Source organism: Chiloscyllium plagiosum, unplaced genomic scaffold, assembly GCF_037043375.1.
Source record: "Chiloscyllium plagiosum isolate Xiang-an unplaced genomic scaffold, Cpla_swu_hap1 HiC_scaffold_50, whole genome shotgun sequence".
Taxonomy (NCBI): Eukaryota; Metazoa; Chordata; class Chondrichthyes; order Orectolobiformes; family Hemiscylliidae; genus Chiloscyllium; species Chiloscyllium plagiosum.
This window is the reverse complement of record NW_028270188.1, coordinates 55648084-55671312: the sequence shown is the minus strand read 5'-3', so window position 1 is coordinate 55671312 and position 23229 is coordinate 55648084. Positions and strand designations below refer to the sequence as shown.

Here is a 23229-nt window from a genome sequence, read left to right as displayed (position 1 = left end):
CATAACAATCGCCAAGCCCCACTCATCCAGTCCCCTCCCCAGCACGCACACATGCAATCTCTTCCTTATGTACCAAACATGGACTTTTGCCCTAGGACTGGATGGTGCAGGCACAACTACGTAATTTCAAGGTCACAGTGACAACCGTCATTGATTGTCACTTTTGGGGAAAGGAAATCGGCTGTCCATATTCGCTCTGGGCCCACATGTGACTCCAGGCACGCAACAATAACTCTGAATGCCCTCTGAATTGCCTCAAGTCGCTCAGCTCGAGAGCAACTAGTGACGGGCAACAAATGTCAGCCTCACCAGCAGTGCCACAACAGAATATTATTAAGCTGGAGAGGGTTCAGAAGAGATTTACCAGGATGTTGCCAGGAATGGAAGGTTTAAGTTACAAGGACAGGTTGAACAGGCTGGGACATTTTCCATTGGACTGGAGATGGTTGAGGGGGTGACCTTATAGAGGTTTATAAAATCATGAGGGGCATTGATAAGGGGAATGGCAATTGCCTTTCCCCTAGGATGGGGGATTTCAAGACTGGGGGCATATATTTAAAGTGAGAGGAGTAAGACTTTAAAAAGACATGAGGACAATTTTTTTGTTTTACACAGGGTGGCTTGAGTGTGGATTGAACTTCCAGAGGAAGTGGTGGATGTGGGTACAGTTAAATGTTCAAAAAGACATTCGGATAAGTACATGAATAAGAAATGTTTGGAGGGACATAGACCAAGTGCAGGCAGGTGGGACTAGTTTAATTTGGGACTGTGATCGACATGGACTGGTTGCACCAATGGATCTGTTTCCATGCTGTATCACTCCAGTAACGAAAAAAGCTGAGTCTAAATTTTATAAAGAAAAAAAATCCTTCCATACATTAAATGGAACGACTTCAAATCAGATCCATTCTCCCTTTCCTTATTCTCTGCTTCATTCTTGCAATGGGATGTGAGGGAGTTATTGCTATCCCTGACTGATTGGTGTCGACTCCTAATCTCCCTTTAAAATAGACCCGAGCAGGATACTCAGTTCAAAGGGCAACTAGGGACAGGTCCTTGCTAGCAACGCCCATGTCCCATGCAAGGACCGTTGACCCCTTCCCAATAGGGTCTCGAGTTTCCTGACAGACGGCGTGTCCAATCCATCGGTTGGGGAACAGCTCAAGGTCCCTTATGTGTAAGCAGGAATCAGCAAAAGCACTGACTAGATTCAGGCAAGTGGAACTAATGGCAGAGGTGCCCAGGGACAGAAAGCTCTGACACAGCAGCAGGGTGAAGAGACAGTAAAAGGAAAATGGCAGAACGCTGCTAAAACTCTCCACACAAGGAGGAACTTGTATTTCTGTAGCATTGCCTACTGACTTGCCACCCTTAACGACCATATTCTTATAGTGGGAATGATTGCAACATGATAATAATCAGAGGACTTGTTTCAGAGATGTTGCTTGTGAGATAAACATTGATACCAGGAAACCCAGGAGGCTCCTTACACTCCCACTCTTCTTCCGACAGCAGCTGTGGGATCTTGCTCAACAGCTTTAGAAAATAAATATCTCATCTGGAAGACAGCAACTTCAAAAGTGCAGCACCCTCTCACGCGCCGACCCTCCGACAGCGCCGGCCCTCCCGACAGCGCCGGCCCTCCCGACAGCGCCGGCCCTCCCGACAGCGCCGCGCTCCCTCGCGCCGACCCTCCGACAGCGCCGCGCTCCCTCGGCGCCGACCCTCCGACAGCGCCGCCCTCCCTCGGCGCCGACCCTCCGACAGCGCCGTGCCTCCCTCGGCGCCGCCCCTCCGACAGCGCCGTGCCTCCCTCGGCGCCGCCCCTCCGACAGCACCGCGCTCCCTCGGCGCTGACCCTCCTAATATCAGCTTAAATTGGTGCTCAAATTTTGTAACTCTGATGCAGAGATGAGAGTGACCAGAGCCTGACTGGCAGCTGATCTCTGCCCTAACTTCCTACCTCCTAGACCCACTTCTACATAATTAAATAAAGTGCTTACACGGGCAATAATATCTAATTGGATATCTATCAAACAAGACAAGATGTAGGAGCAGAATTAGATCATTCGGCCCATCAAGTCTGCTCTGTCATTCAATGAGATCATAGCTGACGTGATCACCCTCAACTTAACTTCCCTGTTTTGTTGCGGTAATCTCTGATTCCTTTCCCGATTTCAAGTCTGTCAACCTCAGCCTTGAATATACTTAACAACCCAGCCTTGGAAAACCCTCTGCAGGTAGTGAGCCAACACATTCCTCACCCTGAGTGAAGAAATTCCTCATCTCTGTCTTACATTTGTGACCCTTATTCTGAGATTATGCCCTCCTCTCTCCCACCACGGGAAATAATCGCTCTGCATCTACCTTTTCAACTCCCTTAAGGATCCAACTTGTTTCAATAGCTTAACCGTTGAGTACAAGTGTTGAGACATCATTTGTGGTTGTACATGCTGGTGAGGCCATTTTTGGAATATTATGTACAGTTCTGATCTCCTATCGGAAGAATATTTTTAAACTGGAGAGGGTTCAGAAAAGACTTATCAGGATGTTGCCAGGAACGGAGGGTTTGAGTTATAAGGAGAGGCTGGATAGGGTGGGATATTTGTCATTGGAGCGTATGAGGTTGCAGGGTGACCTTACGGAGGTTTGTGAAATCATGAGGGGCACAGATCAATTGCAGAGCAAAGATCTTTTCCGGAGGATAGGGGATTTCAAGACTAGAGAGCATATTTATAAGGTGAGAGGAGAAAGATTTAAAAAGGGAGTTCAGGGGGCAACCTTTTCATGCAGAGGGTGGTGAGTGTATGGAATTAACTGCCAGAGGAAATGGTAAATTCAGGTACAGTTGCAACATTTAAAAGATGTTTGGACAGGTACGTGGATAGGAAAGATTTAGAGGGATATGGGCCAAGCAGGACTGGATTTACTTTGGGAAATTTGATCAGCATGAACAAGTTGGGGCCAAAGATCTGTTTCTGTTCTGTACGACTCTATGACTAAACCTTCTCTGGACTACCTCCAATGCTGGTATACCTTCCTCAGATAAGGGGACCGAAACTATTGCCAAACAGTCCCAGGAGAAGGCATTATAAAAGCGACTTGGCTTGATCTGAACTTTAAACCATTGCGAGGTCTACAGTACAAAAATAAACTTTAAATGTTGCAAGAGTGGCCCTTTGAGGATTTATTCTTTCCCAGATCCATTTCCTCTCCCGCTCTCTGAACTGATCAAGATCCTGATTTGTGCTTCTTGATTCACGGTGTAAGAGGAAGAGGCGGGGAGAGAATATTGGAGAAATAAAATACACAGCTGGAACCTCAATGTCACGTCCACTAATTAGTTTTGAGTCCCTATCCGGAGCTCCTGGGCCTCTGGGTCTGTTTCACCAACACAACGGAACAGAGCACAATCAAGCATCCGGACCCTGTCATCAGTGAACAGCAGCACATGCCAAGAAAGAAGAGACTACATAGAGTCATAGAGACGTACAGCACAGAAACAAACCCTTCGGTCCAACCCGTCCACGCCGAGCAGATATCCCAACCCATTCTAGTCCCACCTGCCAGCACCCGGCCCATATCCCTCCAAACCCTTCCTATTCATATACCTATTGAGATGCCTTTTAAATGCTGTCATTGCACCAGCCTCCACCACATCCTCTGGCAGTTCATTCCATACACGTACCACCCTCTGTGAAAAAGTTGCCCCTTAGGTCTCTTTCCTATCTTTCCTCTCTCACTCTAAACCTATGCCCCCACTAGTTCTGGACTCCCCCAACCCAGGAAAAGGACTTTGCCTATTTACCCTATCCATGCCCCTCATGATTTTATAAACCTCTAGAAGGTCACCCCTCAGCCTCCGACGCTCCAGGGAAAACAGCCCCAGCCTGTTCAGCCTCTCCCTGAAGCTCAAACCCTCCAATCCTGGCAACATCCTTGTAAATCCTTTCTGAACCCTTTCAAGTTTCACATCATCTTTCCGATAGGAAGGAGACCAGAATTGCACGCAATATTCCAACAGTGGTCTAACCACTGTCCTGTACAGCCACAACATGACCTCCCAACTCCTGTACTCAATACTCTGACCAATAAAGGAAAGCATACCAAACACCTCCTTCACTATCCTATCTACCTGCGACTCTACTTTTAAGGAGCTATGAACCTGCACTCCAAGGTCTCTTTGTTCAGCAACACTCCCTAGGACCTTACCATTAAGTATATAAGTCCTGCCCTGATTTGCTTTTCCAAAATGCAGCAGCTCGCATTTATCTGAATTAAACTCCATCTGCCACTTCTCAGCCCATTGGCCCATCTGGTCCAGATCCTGTTGTAATCTGAGGTAACCTTCTTTACTGTCCACTACACCTCCAAGTTTGGTGTCATCTGCAAACTCACTAACTATGCCTCTTATGCTCATATCCAAATCATTTATATAAATGACGAAAAGTAGATCCAGCACCGATCCTTGTGGCACTCCGCTGGTCACAGGCCTCCAGTCAGTAAAACAACCCTCCTCCACCATCCTCTTTATTCTACCTTTGAGCCAGTTCTGTATCCAAATGGCTAGTTCTCCCTGTATTCCATGAGATCTAACCTTGCTCACCAGTCTCCGATGGGGAACCTTGTCGAATACCTTACTGAAGTCCATATAGATCACATCTACTGCTCTGCCCTCATCAATCCTCTTTGTTACTTCTTCAAAAAACTCAAATTAAGTTTGAGAGACATGATTTCCCACACACAAAGCCATGTTGACTAGCCCTAATCAGTCCCTGCCTTTCCAAATACATGTACATCCAAATACATGTACATCCTCAGAATTCCCTCGAACAACTGTCCCACCACCGACATCAGGCTCACTGGTCGATCGTTCCCTGGCATGAATGTGCAAAACTCCCCTGCCCTGGAGGAAAGGAGCAGGGGATATTGTGGATAAAGAGTGGTGTTGTGGTAATGCTACTGGCCTAGTAATTAGGAATCCCAGGCTAATGCTCTAAAGGACGTGGGTTCAAACCCTGTCACCGTCCCCTGGTGGAAGTTAAATTCGATGAATAAAATCTGGAATTGGAAATTAGTCTTGGTGACGGTGACCATGACAACCATCAGATTGTCATAAAAGCCCGCTGGGTTCACTAATGGGGAATGAAATATGCCGTCCTCATGGGGTCTGACTCCAGGCCCATAAACGACATTATTGACTCCTCTGAAGTGGCCCGATTGAGCTATTCCGTCATGCCAAAGGTCTAAATTGGAGGACAACCAGAGGGGGCCACCAGTCCCAGGGGCTTACTGACAACGCCTGGGCCAAAGGAGCTCAAGAAAGCAGATCACCATTACCTTCAAGATGGTCAGCAAATGGCCTTGCCAGCGCTGCCCACATCCCATGGAAGAACAGAATGTTCATTTGGGACTGTCAGATTGCAAAAGGGGTGGCTGCTTAGCAAATGGAGGGTCGGAAACGCAAATTAATCAAACCATCTCCCTGTTGTGCCGGCTTGGTGAGACTGAGACTCTCAGCAAAACAGGAAGTTGCAAAGACAAAGTGGGACAGGAGACGAAGGCTGCTGTAGGCGCATTGGAGGTTAAAGAAGGTGCTGAGATCAATCGTGGTACTACCAGATACCCTGCTCCCAGTCACTGACCAGGAACACCAGTTAAGTTGAAAGTTTGAGCCTTAGTGCTGGAATTAGCCAGTAACAGAATTCAGCTCGACTGGGAGAGTGAATCAGGCATACCGGATTCCCCAGCCATGCTGTAATCCCATGGTTCTTGGCCATGAGCAGTATTGCACATTTCTGCGGCACAAGATTCTGGGTTTGAGTCCTGACTCTAGAGAACCAAGCATCAAGAACAACCCCCGAGCGCCAGCACTGTGGGAGTGCTGCATTGCCAGAGGAGCCTCTGTCCCATCATCAGCGGCCTGGGTCCGATATTCACATGCCACATCACAGTGATGGATCATATATTGCTGCTTGCAGGAGCTTGCTGTGCACAAACTGGCTCCCCATTTTCCTGCATTAAGAGGCTACTGCCACAGTAAAAGGTCTCCACTGGTTGTGAAGGACTGTGAGGAATTCAGCCAGTGTCCATGGGAAATGGAAACGCAAATGCATTGGGGCGGCACAGTGGCTCAGTGGTTAGCACTGCTGCCTCACAGCACTAGAGAGCCAGGATCACTTCCTAGCCTTGAGCAACTGTCTGTACGGAGTTTACAGGTTTGCCCAATATCGGCATAGGTTTCCTTCGGATGCTCTGGTTTCCTTCCACAGTCCAAAGATGTGCAGGTTAGGGTGGACTGCCCATGCTAAATTCCCCTGTAGTGTGCAGGGATGTGTAGTTTAGGTGGATTAACCATGGTAAATTGTCTCAGTGTCCCGGGACATGCAGGATAGACAGATGGACCATGCTAAATTGTCCCATAAGTGTCCAGGGGATGTGCGGGCTAGGTGGATTAGCCATGGGAAATGCAGGGTTACGGAGATAGGTTGGGGGACTGGCACTGTGTCTGCCTGAGATGTTCTTCGGAGGGTAGGTGCAGACTTGAAGGGCCAAAGGGCCTCTTTCCCGCACTGGCGGGATTCTCAGATTATATATCCACCGTTGCTCTTTGTGCACAGCCAGCCTCGACTAACTGGGGACCTCGTCATCAAAGTCCCTCAAGCAAGAGGGACAGCACAATGGTAGCACCTCAAGCCTGGCCGATCCTTCTTAGCATTTTTTGCCAGCAGGAGAATGGTATAGTCAGTTCTGCTATAACTCAGTAGTCCCATTCTCGTGCAATCCCGCGTCATAGAAAAAAAAAAATCACCTAATAGCAGCACCATTTAAACTAATGGGGCCGGAATCACCTCATAACCAATACACGCATTAAAACTTTGCGCTTCGGAAACAGCGTCCTCAATTTGCCAATTATGTTATAGCGAATTTGCATTAACGAAACGCGCATTATAGCAGAACAACCTGTATTCAAATCAGTGCAACATGACAACAGTGATTATCCTTCAAGTATTTCACTGGCTATAACTCGCTTTGCCACGTTGAGAGGAGCTGGATAGATCCAAATTGGCTCTCTCCGTTTAGAAGGATTATACATGTTGATGAAATTCAAACTCACTTCCTTTTTTTTTTAACAACAGCGATGTTATTTGCTATACAAATGGTTAAGGTGATCGATCAGTGCACTAAGCTTAACACCACTTCCTCATACGATGAGGAGTATTATAATGGGTTGCGTCATGCACCAACACAGCAATAACTTGCAAGTACAGAGGAAGCTTAGAGGGAAAAAAAAACTACGCAAGGACCAGCAAATAGCCTGTTCAGCTTCTTCCATCGGGGAGTTTGAAAAAAAAAATTTCTAACTGATAAAAGGAAGGGAAAATACACAGTCACACACATATACAGAGTTTCACAGGGCCCCCTCTGTCTAAAGATACTGCCCAACCCTTCACAGGTAAGCATACATTTGGAGACAGACATCGCCAGCTGACTTTCCACCTAGTAATTATCAAAATCCCGTGGTTTTGCTTCAGATTATACTGGGAGCCTACTTTAAGGTTCCGTTTGTCCCTGAACAGCCCCGGCCAGATATATGTGGTTGGTGAGTCAGCCATTTTAAGTTAACCTTAATAACCAGCTCAAGGAGCCCAGCTTCCCACCATCACCACCCTCCACCTCCGCTGCGCCCCTCACACTTTAAATCTGGATTCCAAGAGACCTTCTGGATTGGAAAAAAAAGACACCAAATACAGGAGCATTTCTGCACCCTTCTGAGGTCTCTAAAGGCTGGGGGCTGCACGCTCGTGCGTGCGCGCACGCACACACACACACACACACACAAAAAGCAGTTTGATAGGTATTGCTGCGCGCATTGGCCATTTGGCACAAAGAACTAGCAAGCCAGGACAAGCCAAAGGGCTGGCAGGAACAGGAGGAAACCATTGAGCTACATGAATCAAGTGTCAGACCATTCATCCCGAGGACATGCCAATCTGGAACTCAACTATGGGCCTCACTCCATATCCCTTAGTACGATAACCGTACAAAATTCAATTCATTTCCCAGGCCCCAGACCCACTAAAACCTCAGATTTTATAATTTCAATTGAACCCCACCCACCCCTAGCCCCAACAGCATTCATTTCGGAGGTTGGGTGGGGGGCTCCGGATTTCTGAGGAAGTGCTTACTGACGTTAGCGTTGAATACCTCAGCTTCGGTTTGAAGGTTCTGCTCTCAACAGATTAAACAGATCAAATCACTTGCATGCAAAATTATAGAAACGATAATCCAAATTTAAGGGAATACAAGCCCAACCTGTGTAATCGAGCCGTGATATTTAACCCTTTCGTCCCCAAGGCCTCTCCTGTGAATCTGCACCACACCCAGCCTGAGGCTGATATATCACAGCCGAGATGCAGAAGTGGAGGGGTAGCTACTCTCGAACTGACCATGATGGGTGAAACCAAGGCATCAAGCCAATCCATTAAAGTCCAGCACCACACTGAGAGGGGCAAACATTTCACTATACAGTTCAGCTGTATCCAAATAGGTGACATCAGAGGGCGAGCACTGAGGGGGCGCAGTGCTGACTGAGGGTGAGCGCTGAGGGGGTGCCACAGGGTGGTCGCCAAGGGAGCACGACACTGCCAGAGGGCGAACGCGAGGGTGGCACCGCGCCGCCGGAAGGCGAGCGCAAGGGGGGCACCGCGCCGCCGGACGGGGAGCGCCGAGGGGGGCACCGCGCCGCCGGACGGGGAGCGCCGAGGGGGGCACCGCGCCGCCGGACAGCCAGCACCGAGGGAGCAACGCGCTGCTGCAGGGTCAGCACCGGGGCATGTCCCTTTGCAGTTCATAGTTTGAAGTGGCACAGTTGGGCTGTTTCAAAAGTTAATTTAAAAGTCAACCATGTCAGTATGGGTCTGGAGTCACATGTAAGCTCAGACTGGGCAGATTCCCTTCGCTGAAAGACATCAATGAGCCAGCTGGGCTTTTGTCACCATCAGCAAGACCGGCTCTTTAATCCAGATTTACTTACTTAGCTGAAGTTAAGTTCACCCAGATGCCATGATAGGATTTGAGCATAAGGATCAACAGTGAATTTTTTCATTTAGGGACATGTCAGCATAGCTTTGCATTCATCAGGACAGACACAAGAATTCAAACTTTCAAAGGCAGCAACAATTTGTACAGTCTAATAGAGTGGTTCCCTGATGCATTCTACGACTGACCAGAGATAGCTTGCCAGCCAATCAGCACCACGTTTCTCATGCAGCGGAAATGGTTGCTTCCTTTGAGATTTGGCATTCTTGCGATTCTATCCTGAGGAGTCTCAGACGGAAACCTTCAACGTCACGTCTCGTTTTCCAGCAAGATGCATATCCTGCACCATCGCGTAGTACCGGTTTCTCTTTGAAGGAATTCTTCATCCATGGAGCGAGAGAGTTTTGATTTATCACTGTCACATAAGTTGACACTTTTCATTAAACCTCAGCCTATGTGATTTATGAGTAAGCAAATGCAGAGAATAGAATTTGGCCATTCAGCCCAGCAAGTCAGTTCTGCCATTCATTTGTGGCTAATGCAATTTGCAAACCCATTCTCCTGCCTTCTCCCTGTAAACTTTGATCCACTTACTAATAAGAACCTGTCGATTCTGTCTTTAATACATTCAATGACTTCGAGCCATTAAGTGTAAGGCAGATATCAATGTGTTACGTTGGCCCTATCATAAGTCTACTTACCCTTCCTCCTTCTCAATTCACTCTCCCATCTATGAACAGCAAGTAGATTCCCATTTCTGTAGAAATTCCCACAATCTCAGAGCTTACATGAAGCACTTTACAAGGGTGGAACTGCATTGGAGACAGTTCAGATAAGCTTTGCTGGACGATCAGAGGTTTAGCACAGAGGAGGCATCGCACTATTGGAGGGTCAGCAATGAGAGAGCCCTACGCTGTTGGAAATTCAGCTCCAAGGGGACACCTCACTGTCAGAGGGTCAGTGCTGAGGGGGGCACAACACTGTCGGAGACTGAGCAACAAGGGGATGTCGCATTGTCGGAGGCTCAGTGCCAAGGGGGCACCACATTGTCGGAGGGTCGGTATTAAGAGAGCACCACACTGTCGGAGGGTTGGCCCCGAGACAGTTCCACTGACAGAATCATGGCTAGGGTGTCCATACCCAAGGCAGCAGACAGAGCCTCTCTGCACCCAGAGTGTCAGCCTAGATTTACATGTTCAAGCCTCTGGACTCTGAACTCAACCATTCAGCCTCCTAACTCTGAGGTGAGAGTTCCACCAACTGGGCCCAGCCTGTTCGAGAAGCACACCTGCAGATTGTGAAGCTGATTTGGCTTTCTGAACAAGGGTGCAGGCTCGATAAGCCTGTCAAAAACAGGGCAGGCCATTTGTGCACTCATACAGAAAAGTCAACGGCAGCTGCTGGAATCCAAAGTTGACCATCAGGAGGCTGGAAGAGCATAGCAAGCCAGATAGCAAAGTGGTTAAGTCAAATGTTTAAGGTATAACCCTTCTTCAGGATGTGGGGGTAGGGGGAAGCCACAGATTTTGGGGGAAGAGGGGTTAGCGGAATGGCGAAGTGCCAATAGGTGAACACAGATAGTGGGTGTGACCTGGTTGGTTGATAGGAAGGATGAAACTGGTTGGTAGCTGGAAGGGTCGATAGGTGGAATGGAAGGGAGGAGGTGAGGCTGGAAAGGGAGTTGCGGGATGGTTAGCAAGTTCATTTGAAATTGGAGAATTCAACATTAAGTCCTCTGGGCTGGAGGCTGCCCAGGTGGAAGATAAGATGTCATTCCTCCAATTTGTAGTCTGATTCACCATGGCGAACTCGAGGGCATAAGTTTAGGGTGAGAGGGGAAAGATATAAAAGAGACATAAAGGGGCAACTTTTTCACACAGAGGGTGGTACGTGTATGGAATGAGTTGCCAGAGCAAGTGGTGGAGGCTGGTACAATGACAACATTTAAAAGGCATTTGGATGGGTATATGAATAGGAAGAGTTTGGAGGGATATGGGCCGGGTGTTGGCAGGTGGGACTAGATTGGGTTGGGATATCTGGTCAGCGTGGACAAGTTGGACCAAAGGGTCTGTTTCCGTGCTGTACATCATACTCTATGACTCTATATCGGAGGGGGAATGGGAGGGAGAATTGAAATGGGTGGTGACCAGGAGGTCAGGCTGACTTTTTTAGGCATGGCCTGGCAAGGATGCATGGCAAAACAGTCACCTAGCCTACGCTAGGTCTCACCAATGTACAGAAGACTGTGTCAGGAGCACCGGTGGAGATGCAGGTGAACCTCTGTTGCATCATGGCTTGTGGAAGCTTGCTACACATACCATGGCACTCACAACTGCCTATGTAACAAGTGACTGTGCATCAGGTGTTACGTGTGAGGTGGAGGAGACAATGGGGACCACCAGTGGAATGCTAGTCTTCTGCACCCAGAGGTCACATCAGACAAGCTTGTTGTAACAATTACAATCAAGGACACATGACAGGACAAGGACCTGAGGGGCAACCTCTTCACACAGACAGTGGCATGCAGATGAAATGGGCTGCCAGAGAATGTGGTTGAGGCAGGTACAATAGCAACATTTAAAAAACATTTGGATAGGGATGTGGATGGGAAGGGCTGAGGGGGATATGGACCAATTGGAACGCGCTGAAGGACCGGTTCCCATACTGTATTACTTTATGTCTCTATGACAACACGTATATTGGAAGTTAAGGTCTCAGGGAGAGACAGAGACAGAAATTTACTCATTTGACCAGATATGCCCGGGAACTCGGGCCTATGGTGAACCACTCTCCCGAAACACCATTACCCCTCATATTGCTCGCAGGGCTGTCAGAGAGTGAGCCCTGAGGCATGAGGGAACCTTGCTGCTGAAACATAGTCTTTTCTTTATTTCTTTTCCATTTGTGGGACATGGGTATCATTGGCTGGCCAGTATTTATTGTTCATCTTTACCCGAGAGAAGATGCTTCTTTCATGGGACATAGGCATTGCGGGCATTTATTGCCCCGGAACCAAGAACCTCACTCAGAGGGCCAGTCAAAGGTTGACCCTGCCTCTGTGGAGTCCGGAGTCACGTGCAGATCCAGACTGGCTAAGGATGGCAGGCTTCCTGCCTCTTAGGTGAATCAGAAGGGTTTGTACAACAATCGATGATGGTTGTCACAGTCATTGTCGTTGAGACTAACTTTCAATTCCAAAGGTTAAAAATCACACACACCAGGTTAGAGTCAGGTGGTGATGAAGGAGCAACTCTCCAAAAGCTAGTGCTTCCAATTAAACCTGTTGCACTATAACCTGTTGTTAGGTAAAAACAATGACTGCAGATGCTGGAAACCAGAGTCTAGATTAGAGTGGTGCTGGGAAAAGCACAGCAGCTCAGGCAGCATCCGAGGAGCAGTAAAAATCAACGTTTCGGACAAAAGCCCTTCATCAGGAATAGAGGCAGAGAGCCTGAAGGGTGGAGACTCTGGTTTCCAGCATCTGCAGTCATTGTTTTTACCTAACACCAGGTTATAGTCCAAAAGGTTTAACTGGAAGCACTAGCTTTCGGAGTCTTGCTCCTTCATCACCACCTGACTATAAGCTGTTGTGAGATTGTTAAACTTTGTACACCCCAGTCCAACACCGGCATCTCCAAATCAATTCAATTCCAGATTTGATTTATTGCATTTAAATTCCCACCAGAGCTGAGCGATGAGCTGAAATTTCAAAAGGGATACAGGGCAGCATTTACATAGCACCTGCTGTGACCACAGAGTAGTCCCCGAGGGCTGATCAGGGGCAAACAGTCCACGCATCTCTGCTCTGCCCCTGTATGGGTTTGCAGCCTCAAGCTGCGAATGTGTGCTTTTAACCTCCCATCGTTCATGACAGGAATTGAAAGAGAGAATGGGAATCATTGCTGCGTCTGTCTCTCACAGTGTAGGAAGTGACCGTGGACTGACCAACAGAAATAGGAAGCAATGCTCTAAAACTGTCTTTAACTTCAGCAACAAATGTCAAAAATAGAGCTTCTCCACCAGCTATCGGTCACAAAAACGTATCGGTCAATTAGAAGGGGAGAGGGGAATTTGTTTTTTTTTTGATAGAGCGAGGGAGTTATGATCTGGGATGTGCTGCCTGAAAAGGGCTGTGGAAACAGAGTCAACACTAAGTTTCAAAAGGGATCTTGGAGAGACACTTGAAGCGAGCTTCAAATACTCAAGGGGGAAATAACAGGGTGAGGTGGGAGCAATTGGAGAGCTCTTTCAAAAGAGCTGGCACAGGCACAAATCAGGCAGGGGGTGTGAGGGACTTTCCTCTGTGCCTGTATTATTCCCAGCAAGTTGCAATTTGCATCAGCACCGCCGAACGCTGCAGAGGAGGTGGGGGGGTCTCAGCACAATGCAAGGGTTCTCCCTGCAATCAGGCCCATGCCAACACAGACCAACATCAGATTGGCGCTGTAGGTACCCACCTCAAACCACACCCAGTTCTGATGACACCATGTTACCATTTAAAATAGGGCAGGACTAGTTCTCTTAGTGTCCTGCCTGGCAGGCATCCCTCAACCGAGGCCATTGAGATAAATTAATTGGGCCACTTAAGAGTTTTAAAATCCCTCCATATCCTCACCCACCCTCTCCCTATCACTTCCTCCAGCCCCTACACCCCTATCCCCACCATTCAATCTGATTATGGCTGATCCTCTACCTCAATGCCATATTCCCGCTTTTTCTCCATACACTGAGGCCTTCCGTATTGTCAAATATAAAAAAAAATTTGATCCTTTTCTCTAATACATTTAATAAACCAGCCTCCCCAGCCTTCCTTGGTAGAGACCAGCTTTAGTGAAGAAATGTTTCCTCATCCCAATTCTATCTTGCATCCTGAGACTGTGACCCCTGATTCTAGACTCCTCAACCGGGGAAAATATCCTCCCTTCAGCTAATCTGTCCAGCCATGTTAGAATTTTACGTGTTTCAATCAGATCCCCACTCATTCTTCTAAAATCTAGTGAATACAGATCCAGTCGAATCTTGTAGGACATCCTGCCATTCCTGCTATCAGCCTAATGGCACCTCACTGCACTTCCTCTGTGGCAAGTAGGGAGACCAAAACTGCATGCAATATTCCAGGTGTGGTCTCACCAAGGCTCAGTATAACTGCCATTAGACAGCCATACTTCTGAACTCAAATCCTATAAGTTATAATACTTAAAGAGCAGTATTAAACACTGCCTGGCCTCTGCAAATTCTGTCTTCCCTCAGTGGAGGTGTCATCGCGGATTTCTCGGCTCTGATCTCTGGTAAAGGATGTGAAGCCTCAAGCTTCTGGCTCAGATGACAGGGCAGAAGCTCTACAGCTTCAAGGTCATCGGTGTCTGGAAAGAAGGAGCAACTAGGCAACCACTTGTGTGATGATCCCTTTCGATATCATCTCCTCCTGTGCCGTGTGATTCTTCAGCCCCTTGAGCCACTACATCAGATTGCAGCTGATCCTCATCTTCATCCCACTTCCCCACTTTGACTCTGCACACCCCCCAAGACCCCATCACCTCTGCACACAAAACCCATTCACTGCACAGTTCAGAATGCTGACCTTGGCCTCCAATAACTACGGCTTTGGGCGGCCTGTGAGCGGGCGTGGCAGGTGCTTGCATCAAGTTCTGACATGCCATCTTCCTCTGGTCTCCAGTAAAACTGGCAAGTCTGGGTGAGGGACACACACCCACCCACACACAGCAGTCAGTCCCTCATTCCCTGAGCTAGCGCCACTCCCTCACTTACCCAGAGCACTGCACAGTGTCAAACTGACAACACAACACAGGCTTGTAACCACAAAACGCCTTGCCCCAAAGCAGATATTTGTTTAAAAAAAAACGACAGTTAAAACTCAGGAACAGAAAAACGAAAGGGCCAAACACAACCGGACAGACTGATTATTTAGTCCATCAAAGCACTGCAATTATTGAGGTTTGTATTTGATTGTTCCATCCTTAAATTTGCCATCTCAACAAACGATTATATCATGAGAAAACCACACAGTTCAACTCATTCTTTTGTTTCACTTCCAGCACACCCCGTCCATGAATGCACCCGCTGGCTCATTAAACACGCCATACCTGGTTATGCTGTGCCCATCCAGACTTGCAGCCAAGACTCGTAAACATCCATTCTCTTCCTCCAACCGGCCTATCCCCTGTTAGCACGCACGTACCCACCCACTTAAACACCAGCTCCAGTTTCAGCAACCTGCAATCTCTCAGGTCCCGTCAGAATCCAAATCGCACCCTCCCTCGCTCACACTGGCAAGTGATTGACAAGTTCGTTTGCTGCAGCACAGGCTCGGCAGTTGGCCTCAGGTGATCCCGGATGACAGTCAGCCTGCTCCTGATCGTGGTCCAGCGATCGGACAGTGACAGGATGGAAGCGGGACAGCCTGGCCCTCACAGCTTACGTAGCCACTTTGCAACATAATGGGAGGCACTTTGTGCTTTTCATGAAAAGTTTCTTCTTAAAAATATAATCAATTCTTGCAGAGAAAGGCAAGCAAAGAACAAGCCACATAGCACATCAAAAGACAATCTGTTACCCTAACCCTCCCATTGAAGACCCTAACAATCCCATCAAAGACCCTTCCTCCAGACCCTAAGCATCCCATCGAAGACCTTAATCTCATCGAAAACCCTTCCTCCAGACCCTAACAATCCCATCGAAGACCCTTCCTCCAGACCCTAACCATCCCATCGAAAACCCTTCCTCCAGACCCTAACAATCCCATCGAAAACCCTTCCTCCAGACCCTAACAATCCCATCGAAGACCCTTCCTCCAGACCCTAACCATCCCATCGAAGACCCTTCCTCCAGACCCTAACCATCCCATCGAAAACCCTTCCTCCAGACCCTAACAATCCCATCGAAGACCCTTCCTCCAGACCCTAACAATTCCAAAGACCCTCCCTCCAGACCCTAACAATCCCTCCAGACCCTAACAATCCCATCGAAGACCCTCCCTCCAGACCCTAACAATCCCATCAAAGACCCTTCCTTCAGACCCTAATAATTCCATCAAAGACCCTTCCTCCAGACCCTAACAATCCCATCGAAGACCCTTCCTTCAGACCCTAACAATTCTAAAGACACTCCCTCCAGACCCTAACAATCCCACCGAAGACCCTTCCTCCAGACCCTAACAATCCCTCCAGACCCTAACAATCCCATCAAAGACCCTTCCTTCAGACCCTAATAATTCCATCAAAGACCCTCCTCCAGACCCTAACAATCCCATCAAAGACCCTTCCGTCAGACCCTAATAATTCCATCAAAGACCCTTCCTCCAGACCCTAACAATCCCATCGAAGACCATTCCTCCAGACCCTAACAATCCCATCGAAGACCCTTCCTCCAGACCCTAACAATCCCTCCAGACCCTAACAATCCCATCAAAGACCCTTCCTTCAGACCCTAATAATTCCATCAAAGACCCTTCCTTCAGACCCTAACAATCCCATCAAAGACCCTTCCTCCAGACCCTAACAATTCCATCAAAGACCCTTCCTTCAGACCCTAACAATCCCATCGAAGATCCTCCCTCTAGACCCTAACAATCCCAAAGACCCTTCCTCCAGACCCTAATAAACCCATCGAAGACCCTTCCTCCAGACCCTAACAATCCCTCCAGACCCTAACAATCCCATCGAAGACCCTTCCTTCAGACCCTAACAATCCCAAAGACCCTTCCTCCAGACCCTAACAATCCCATCGAAGGCCCTTCCTCCAGACCCTAACAATCCCATCGAAGACCCTTCCTCCAGACCCTAACAATCCCTCCAGACCCTAACAATCCCATCAAAGACCCTCCCGCCAGACCCTAACAATCCCATCGAAGACCCTCCCTCCAGACCCTAACAATCCATCGAAGACCCTTCCTTCAGACCCTAACAATCCCAAAGACCCTTCCTTCAGACCCTAATAATTCCATCAAAGACCCTTCCTCCAGACCCTAACAATCCCATCAAAGACCCTTCCTTCAGACCCTAATAGTTCCATCAAAGACCCTTCCTCCAGACCCTAACAATCCCATCAAAGACCCTTCCTGCAGACCCTAACAATTCCATCAAAGACCCTCCCTCCAGACCCTAACAATCCATCGAAGACCCTTCCTTCAGACCCTAACAATCCCAAAGACCCTTCCTCCAGACCCTAACAATCCCATCGAAGGCCCTTCCTCCAGACCCTAACAATCCCATCGAAGACCCTTCCTCCAGACCCTAACAATCCCTTCAGACCCTAACAATCCCATCAAAGACCCTCCCTCCAGACCCTAACAATCCATCGAAGACCCTTCCTTCAGACCCTAACAATCCCTCCAGACCCTAACAATCCCATCGAAGACCCTCCCTCCAGACCCTAACAATCCATCGAAGACCCTTCCTTCAGACCCTAACAATCCCAAAGACCCTTCCTCCAGACCCTAACAATCCCATCGAAGACCCTTCCTCCAGACCCTAACAATCCCATCGAAGATCCTCCCTCTAGACCCTAACAATCCCAAAGACCCTTCCTCCAGACCCTAACAATCCTATCGAAGACCCTCCCTCCAGACCCTAACAATCCATCGAAGACCCTTCCTTCAGACCCAAACAATCCCAAAGACCCTTCCTCCAGACCCTAACAATCCCATCGAAGGCCCTTCCTCCAGACCCTAACAATCCCTCCAGACCCTAACAATCCCATCGAAGACCCTCCATCCAGACCCTAACAATCCATCGAAGACCCTTCCTTCAGACCCTAACAATTCCAAAGACCCTTCCCCCAGACCCTAACAATCCCTCCAGACCCTAACAATCCCATCAAAGATCCTTCCTTCAGACCCTAATAATTCCATCAAAGACCCTCCCTCCAGACCCTAACAATCCCACCGAAGACCCTCCCTCCAGACCCGAACAATCCCTCCAGACCCTAACAATCCCATCAAAGACCCTTCCTTCAGACCCTAATAATTCCATCAAAGACCCTTCCTTCAGACCCTAACAATCCCATCGAAGACCCTTCCTTCAGACCCTAACAATCCCATCGAAGACCCTTCCTTCAGACCCTAACAATCCCATCGAAGACCCTTCCTCCAGACCCTAACAATCCATCGAAGACCCTTCCTTCAGACCCTAATAATTCCATCAAAGACCCTCCCTCCAGACCCTAACAATCCCACCGAAGACCCTCCCTCCAGACCCTAACAATCCCTCCAGACCCTAACAATCCCATCAAAGACCCTTCCTTCAGACCCTAATAATTCCATCAAAGACCCTCCCTCCAGACCCTAACAATCCCATCGAAGACCCTTCCTCCAGACCCTAACAATCCCATCGAAGACCCTCCCTCCAGACCTTAACAATCCCATCGAAGACCCTTCCTTCAGACCCTAATAATTCCATCAAAGACCCTCCCTCCAGACCCTAACAATCCCATCGAAGACCCTTCCTCCAGACCCTAACAATCATATCGAGACCCTTCCTCCAGACCCTAACAATCCCATCAAAGACCCTTCCTTCAGACCCTAATAATTCCATCAAAGACCCTCCCTCCAGACCCTAACAATCCCTCCAGACCCTAACAATCCCATCAAAGACCCTTCCTTCAGACCCTAATAATTCCATCAAAGACCCTCCCTCCAGACCCTAACAATCCCATCGAAGACCCTCCCTCCAGACCCTAACAATCCCATCGAAGACCCTCCCTCCAGACCCTAACAATCCCATCGAAGACCCTCCCTCCAGACCTTAACAATCCCATCGAAGACCCTTCCTCCAGACCCTAACAATCCCATCGAGACCCTTCCTCTAGACCCTAACAATCCCACCGAAGACCCTCCCTCCAGACCCTAATAATCCCATCGAAGACCCTTTCTCTAGACCCCAACAATCCCATCGAAGACCTTTCCTCCAGACCCTAACCCTCCCTCTAGACCCTAACCCTCCCTCCAGTCCCTAAGCCTCCCTCCAGACCCTAAGCCTCTCCAAAGACCCTTCCTCCAGACCCTCCATCTAGACCTCCTTACCCTCCCCAAAGACCCACCCATCGAAGACCCTCTCAATGACCCTCATCATCACTGGAAGATCTTCCTTCTTGACCCTAACCCTACCGAAAGGCCCTCCATCAAACACTAACTCTCATTGAAGACCCTCCCCCAGACCCCTAACCCTCCCAAAGACCATCCCTCTAGTCCCCTAACCACAGTGAAGATCCTCTCTCTAGACCCCTCACAAAGACCCTCACTCTAAACTGTAACTCTCTCATCGAAGACCCTTTCTCTAAATTCCTAGCACGACCCAAAGACCCTCACCCTACCCAAACATCCTCCCTCTAAACCGTAATTCTCTCAAAGACCCTCCCTCTAGACCCCAAACCCTACCCAAAGACCCTCCCGCTAGACCCTAACCCTCCCATTGAAGACCCTCACATTGAAGACCCTCTCTCCAGACTCCTAATGGTCCCAGTGAATCCTGTTCGGAGGGTTGCGTGTTCAGGAATGATGTCATTTGGATTAGTCAGTGTACTAAGATAGAGAAGGGATGTTCAATGAACACAAATAATCCAGCCACCGGGATGAAAGAAAAAGAAGATTTGACAGCCCTGGGGTCACCATTCCTCCCTCAGTTAGGATCCACAAAAGACAAGTGCAATGATTGCTATACATTTAGGGTCTTCCATGACCTCAAATTCTCAATAGAGCAGCGTTCACTTACTACTGACCCTCTAACAGTGTGGAGCTCCCTCAGCGCTGCCCTTCTCAGTGCAGTGCTCCTTTTGCGCTGGGAGTGGCAGCCTGGATATTTATACTCCAGCCCTGGAATGGGATCGGAACCGTTTTACTGAATGTTGAAAGAGCACTAGAACTGAATCATGGAAGTCAGAAGTGCACAAGAGACCATGAGTGGCTTGTTCGGTGTTGCGAATCAACTGTACAAAGTGCGACAGCGGGTAGGGATGTGTTAGGCCTTTTGCTGATGGTCTATACTGAAGCAGCTGGGTTTTGAGAGCCATTGAATTCATAACCACAAGCTGAGAATTGAATCCCATGGGCTCCAGGCTACAAGTGAATAGGCAATGTCACTGTGTTGCTAACCAGCCCTCACATGAGGGTGGTGACACGGTTTCATTGAGAGTGGCAGGAGGCAGAAAGAGAGGGAAAGAAAAACAAATCTGGATATTTATATCAAGTTCAGTCTGTCCTCACTTTCCATTTCTTAACCGTTCACAGGCTGTGGGCTTCACTGAAATATGTTGCACATCCCCAATTACCCCTTGACCACACAGTGTCTGGCTCAGGGCATTTCAGAGGGCAGTTAAGAGTCAACTCGATCACTATGGGTCAGGAGTCACGTGTACACTCAGACTGGTTAAGGGTAACAGATTTCCTTCCCCATCAGTGAACCAGACAAGCAATGTTCACTATCACAGTCACCATTACCGAGATTAGTCTCCAACTCCAGATCTTACTCCATACGGTGGTGCAGTGTCAAGAGGCAGGATTGTTCCTCAAAGCCCTACTGGGGGAAATAAGAGGTTCCAGACACCAGGGGTCACAGTCTAAGGAGAGGCTGGGACTAGTTTCCCTGGAGCATGGGAGACTGAGGGAGTGACTTTATAAAGGAGGTTTATAAAATCATGAGGGGCATGATTAGGGTGAATAGACAAGGTCTTTTTCCCAGGGCAGGGGAATCCAAAACTAGAGGGGCATAGGTTTCAGGTGAGAGAGGAAAGGGACCTAAGGGGCAACGTTTTCATGCAGAGGATGGTGCGTGTATGGAATGAACTGCCAGACGTGGTGATAGAGGCTGCCACAGTGATAACATTTAAAGGGCATCTCAATGGGTACATGAATAGGAAGGGTTTTGATGGATATGGACCAAATGTTGACAAATGGAACTAGATTAATTTAGGATATCTGGTCGTCATTGATGAGTTGGACCGAAGGGTCTGTTTCCGTGCTGCACATCTTTATGATACAGGCGAAGTTGTTCAGGACTGAGATGAGGGAAAATGTCTTTACCTAGAGAGTGGTTTCCGCACATCAGCTACAACGCAAACGCCCCAACATTCATCCTTTTCTGACAAAGTCAAACAAGATTAAAAAAAAAACACACCAGTGACCTTTTCAGAAGATACTTTCTCGTGCAAAATCTCTCAGACAAAAAACTTAGGGAGAACCCCTCCCAGGCACCTGCTTTGCATACTGTGCGAACAGTCTACATAATTCCACAAACCCCCGAGAACAACTGCCACTCAGTGGATCCAGCGAGCTTCAGGTCATCAAGGTCACACTCTCCTTTGACTCACGGCTGCTCGTGTGAAGACAGGATCGTTGAATGGGAAATAAATTGGATGGGAAATGCCTTGGTCTCACTAGAGCAAGATGGAAGGGGAGTTCCCTCCCATGACTGAAAGCAACGATCCTGCCTCTCCTCAACACTTCAAGCACACCACCTTGCTCCTTGGCCAACATCTCTGCCTCAGACTTGCTGCAGTGCTCCAGTGCAGCTCAGCACAAGCTGGAAGAACAGCTCCTCATTTTCCGCTTGGGATTCTACAGCCTTCTGGACTCAATATGGAGTTCAACAATTTTAGGACTTGTCCTTACCCCAACACCCCCCACACGAGGCCTTTAATTACATGGCCTGCTATTACACACAACCCATTGTTAGACACTAATAGTGCCCATTAGCAACTATTTATTCTCCCAGGCCTATTGTTATGCATTCCTTTGTCAGTCCAACTATTCTCTCTCTCTGGGCTCTGTCTTCACATATCATTTACTCCTTACTCCCTCCATCCACCCTATCTTCTGCATTAAAAAAAAACAATGTTTGCCTAGCTACCATCAGTTCTAAGAAAGGGTCACTGGACCCAAAATGTCAACTGTGATTTCCCTCCACAAATGCTGCCAGACCTGCTGAACTTTTCCAGCAATTTATGTTTCTCATCCTGCATCTTTGTTGTTCGAACAACCATGTGATCCCAAGGTGTTCTGGCCCAGAGGTAGGGCACTGCCACTAGAATTTATCAACTCTGAGCTGGTGTCCTGGGTGCAATGGCTATCATTCAATGGACAGCATTAAAAATAAGTAAACAAAAGACCCACCCCTAATCACCCTTGAATAGTGTGTCTGGCTCAGAGGTTTCAGAGGTCAGAGGTCAGTTAAGAGTCAAGAGTTGCTGGAAAAGCACAGCAGGTCAGGCAGCATCCCAGGAGCAGGAAAAATTGAGGTTTCGGGCTGGAGCCCTTCATCAGGAATGAGGCTGGGAGCCTTGGGGTGGAGAGATAAATGGGAGGGGGGTGTGGGGGGTGGAGCTGGGGGGGATGGTAGCTGAGAGCATTTGTGGAGAGGTAAGGGTCAACTCCATTTCGCTGTGGATCTGGAGACACATGTAAGCCCAGACCAGGTAAGGACAGCAGATTATCTTCACCGTGAGTGAACCAGATGGGTTTTTACAACAAGCAATGATCACTATCACAATCATCATCACCGAGATTAATCTCCAGTCCCAGAGTTTACTCGAAATGGTAGTGCAGTCTCAAGAGGCAGAGCGGCCTCCCTCCTGTTCCTCAAAGCGCTGGGGTGGGGGAAATAAGAATTTACTGATGCCAGGGGTCAGAGTCGCACCGCTGTTTGCAGGATCTTCTTGTGCACATGTTGACCTTAATCTCTATCTACATAACGTCAAAGACTTCAAAATGTACCCACTTCCTCGACCAACCGACTGACTGAGCTTTCAGTGACCAGTCATAAAAGTCTCTCACCGTCAAATACTGTTTGTGTATCTGCTCCAGTGCTGTCACCTAGTTTGCTCTATGTTAAAAAGGTGCTATACAAACTCAACTAGTCGTCTGCTAGTCACAAGGTGCTCCGTATGTCATCCTGAGGTCAGAGAAGGAGCTATGAAGCGAGAGGAAACCTTTTCTTGCGCCACCAAATCATGCAGAATCAGAGACAGTCCTCTCGCCGCATCCCAGTGCCAATAAATAAAAACAAGAGATTTTTTATCTATTCTTTTTAGCACGACAGCCTGCTTTCATGAAACATGGCTCCACCGCTGTGTCCAGAGATCACTTGTCAGCACTCGACTGCTTGTGGACAGGGAGCCATGACATGCTTTTCACAACCTGTAAGAGGGCCCTGATGTCAGGTTGACCCTTGCATTCTG

General features: G+C 48.3%; 1 protein-coding gene across 3 annotated transcripts in view; it reads right to left on the bottom strand.

Moving 5' to 3' along the window:
• zbtb7b (zinc finger and BTB domain containing 7B) overlaps positions 1 to 23229 on the bottom strand; it is an 87683-nt gene that overhangs the window by 42539 nt on the left and 21915 nt on the right. The gene's annotated exons all lie outside the window — the stretch shown is intronic.